This window comes from Gavialis gangeticus, unplaced genomic scaffold (genome assembly GCF_001723915.1).
Source record: "Gavialis gangeticus isolate Ggan-Ray unplaced genomic scaffold, GavGan_comp1, whole genome shotgun sequence".
Lineage (NCBI taxonomy): Eukaryota > Metazoa > Chordata > Crocodylia > Gavialidae > Gavialis > Gavialis gangeticus.
The window spans coordinates 32308923-32312923 of NW_017728996.1; the positions used below are offsets into that span (position 1 = coordinate 32308923).

At 37.8% G+C, this 4001-nt stretch overlaps 1 protein-coding gene across 1 annotated transcript in view; it reads right to left on the minus strand.

Annotated features, from left to right (window-relative positions):
- NEDD4 (neural precursor cell expressed, developmentally down-regulated 4, E3 ubiquitin protein ligase) overlaps positions 1–4001 on the minus strand; it is a 154038-nt gene that overhangs the window by 99307 nt on the left and 50730 nt on the right. The window lies entirely within an intron of this gene.

Consider the following 4001-nt stretch of genomic DNA (forward strand, 5'->3'; position numbering starts at 1 on the left):
GGGAAGATGGGCCAGAGCCCGTACGAAGTCAGAGAACGAGTGTCCCTAAAGATCTTGAGCAAGACTAAAGCAGCAACATCAGGGGGGCACACAGCTGGGGTACTGGGGAGGCTGGAGCCCCAGAAGACAGAATAAGCCCAGCACATCCATTGGTAAGCTACCTGTGAAGTTAAGTTCTTCCTGATCCTAATGAGATCAAGTCATGGCAGGTGAGAATCAGGTAGCCCATGGTGTCTTTAACTCTGAAGAATATTAATTTCCATGGCACAGTTAAGCAGGGCACAGGGCCACCAGGCTCCAAGACCCTATCACGTGCAGCACTGACAACTACTGCAGGGTAAATGGCCTTAAAAAAATGTACAACGCTCAGCAGAGTGATGCAAGTCCATGTTGGACGCACATGTCAAGTGATTCCATCATAGTCTTATAACTGTCCAGAGGAAGTTGACAATTAATAGAGGGCATAGCACTCCTGTCCAAAATTTCAACCCTGCAGCAGTTAAGGTTTCCTTCAAGATCTTCCATCCAAACATTGACCAAGAACCAGATTAAACTTCTTATTTATATCAAAAGGAACAAGTCATATCATCTTTAATCAATGAACTGAGCCAATTAGTTCTTGTTACCATATGATTCAAGTTACGAAAACTAGCAGATCTCTTCCTCACACCATTTTTGTTCAGAGACTGAAAAACAAAACAAACTTCCTCATATTTCAAGTCTTTGTTTCTTACTTCTGAACATTATTTCAGTTCATAGACTGGTTAACAAAAAACTGACACACAGAAATAGCTTTTCTGTGCCTGAAGAGAAGGTCATTACCATAGAAAACTGGGTTAACACACCAGCACTGATTCTACATTCTTATACAGTAAGTTACATGAAAGCAGTGGTTTGACTTTGACAACAAGTATGTCCTGCTTAAATTTCCTTTATTCTTTTAATTTATTTTAATTACCAATCAATTATAATAAAACCTGTCAGAATTACTTATTTAAAACTAAATAAGTTAATTATAAGAAAAAGGCATCATTTAAATAAAATCAAAATTTAAGTAATCAAAACTATTCTTTTTTAAGGAAAAATATTTGTTTTATTTATTCTGCTTTGCTTCCTTACTTTTTTTTGTTGTCTCCCCCCCTTCTTGCATTGGCCTGCCATGGCCTGAGGTCAGCATAACTCACTGGAAGCCCTTAATTTTGTCTATACTCGTATTTTATTCTTCAAGCTGATTTTTTAATATCAGGGACACTTTCAAACTTAGTTCCAGTTATACACCAAATCATAACTGTGTACAGAATGAGACTGCAAAGGTGTCGCACAAATCCTACTAAACTCACATTTGTTCAAATTATTGCTTCAAAGTATCTTTCCCTTTGCCTGTTACTAGAGTGCTCTGAATCCTTCAAATGGCCTTCTTTCATCTACTGCGAACAAACTACTTGCCTTTTCTTTCCAGGAACTTTACCTCCTACTTCTATCTTACTAAATTCTCATCTACCTTACTAAATTCTCATCTAGGTTTCTTTCCACCTATGAGATCAGTTTCCACCACTCACTTTGAGGTTTTCAACAAACACCTTCATATTTTCTTCCATGCTTTCCTTCACACTAATGCAATTTACGACTCTGTGTGTTGCCAACCAAAAATGTGATAAATTGGAGGCTGCCAATATGCTCAGACCTCCTCTTAGGTCAACTACACAATCTCACCATTTCCTTGAACTGTCCACCTGTATCCATTAACAGCCTCTTCTTGCAACCTCCTTGGGCAAGGACTTTTTTGTTCTGTAACTTTACAGCCAAGCACAGTAGGCTTCTGATCTATCATTAGAAACTACAGTAATATAAACAAGGTCACAATTTGATCTGCAGAATCTTTAGTAATAAGCTCTGGGTTTGAGAAGAACCCTGCATTGTTTTCCAAGCATGCCACACTTCTATAATAAGCACAATATACATGGAAGTTAAGGCAATTACATTATACCACTTTTACAGTTATTTTTAATAGGAATCTCTTGAAGTGCCTTTCAGACTAAGCAACGTTTGTAATTCTTTTGTTACCATGTTAAGTGCATGTGTTTACCCAGTTTCAGAACAAAAGATAGTATTTGTCTTTCTGTATTATGTTATGGGAGTGATGATGAGAAAGATCCAATTGGTAGTTGGCCTTGTTATCAAATTTAACTCAAAAGATGTACACTGTCTGCAATTCACCCCTTTCAGTTACATCAGTGATGTCCAACTGGCAGCTTGTGGGTCATGTGTGGCCTGTAAGAAATTAAGTTGAAGCCCCCAGGCTCCTGCTTGGCCACTGATCCCTCCATTACTCTGGCTGCAACAGCAGCCAGAGTCTCCAAGCTCCCCCTTCCCAGCTCAGGTGTTTGCTGCCTGCCCAACCCTAGGGAGCAGGACAGTGCACTTCAGTGTGGCCAGCCAAGATGAGAACAAGCTGAGGGAGAGCCTGAGGCCACACAGACAAGCAGTGCAGGGCATACATGAGGTGATGCTGTGGGGAAAGGGAAGAGAGACCATACAGGTGCACACTGCAGTGACAGGGGGTGGAGCGTGGGAGAACAGTGACACTGGTAGGGGAGCCTGAGCAGCATGTGGCCTAGAAAGGCTCAGAGCCCACCTTAGGGCAGCCTGAGGGGTGTTCAGCCCGCAGCCACTCAGAAGTTGGACAACCTTGAATTATTTACTGCACTTAATTATCTCTAACATTTAGTAAACTGGTGGATCCTGTTTACATTTAAACCATTTATTTGCTGACTTTAGCCCTAGCTACAGCACAACTGGCTCCAATCTACCTATTCAGTTTTTAGTGAATAACCTAACTTAACTCAATTATTGTCATATCTTAAATGTTAAATCCAACAAATACATCTGCCAGAACCTAGTTTTTAAAAAGCCAAATAATATCTCCATAATATTTCTCCTTGATATTTGCTACTCCTTGTTAGTTTTCATCTTAAAAAGAAGTATCTTATCCCTCAAAACCGGGAGAAAAGGGAGTAAAATGTAAACTTAAAGCTTCAGTTTAAAATTTTGGGTCCTCCTCCACCAAAAAAAGACAATTTAAATGCACTTTTTTGCAAAGAGCTTTAAATATGAAAGAAAGCTAATATGAGAAGCCCTGTTTAACTTAGTAGGGTCAATTTATCAGTCTACTGAAATAGGTACTGCGCTTTTGACAAACTGATCTCAATCCGGCGGGGTAGGGGGCTTAAAAAAAAAAAAAAGTATTTAAAGAAAACACACTGAAATAAATTTGTGTAGAATTAAATTTGAAATATGACAAGGATTAAGATTCCATTGACTAAGTAAAATCATTTAAATAAACAAATATACTATCATAAGTGAACCTTGAAGAGTTAAAGGAGTTGGTGTCTTTAATCATACAAGTATTAGAAAGAATACTTATTAACATCTCTTTTGTTTAATAAATCAGTTTTAAATACGTTTTGATAGTGGAAAAACAAATTTTATGCCTCCAACATCTGTGATTTCTACATAAGTGAGGAGACCAATTTAAAAATGCTGGCTTTACATTTTTAATGAATTCCAGTTTCCATCCAATTTGAGAGATTAAGTAGTATAGTAAATTAAAAAAAAAAATCTAAAACAAAAATTAAATCTTAAGACTGAATAAATATTAACTTATGTATTTTCTAGGATTATCCTCCTGGTTAGGATGAAAAATTGCATGCAAAGATGATATGTAGCTACAAGTCAACATATTTTAATATTTACACCATCCAACAAGAATTTCCCTTGGAGATTACCAATGTGAAACAATTTAAAGAAATCAATGTTTCCTGCTGCTGATTTAAAACAAACTAAAACTGGTTATTTAAATTGCAGTGATGTAAATCAAACCATTCTGGTGTCAGAGAAACCTGAATATTTACAGGCGACCCTCGCCATTCACGGGAGATATGTTCCTGTGATCCCCGCGAATGGTGAAATCCGTGAATAGGGCATTGTGTTCATGAACACAG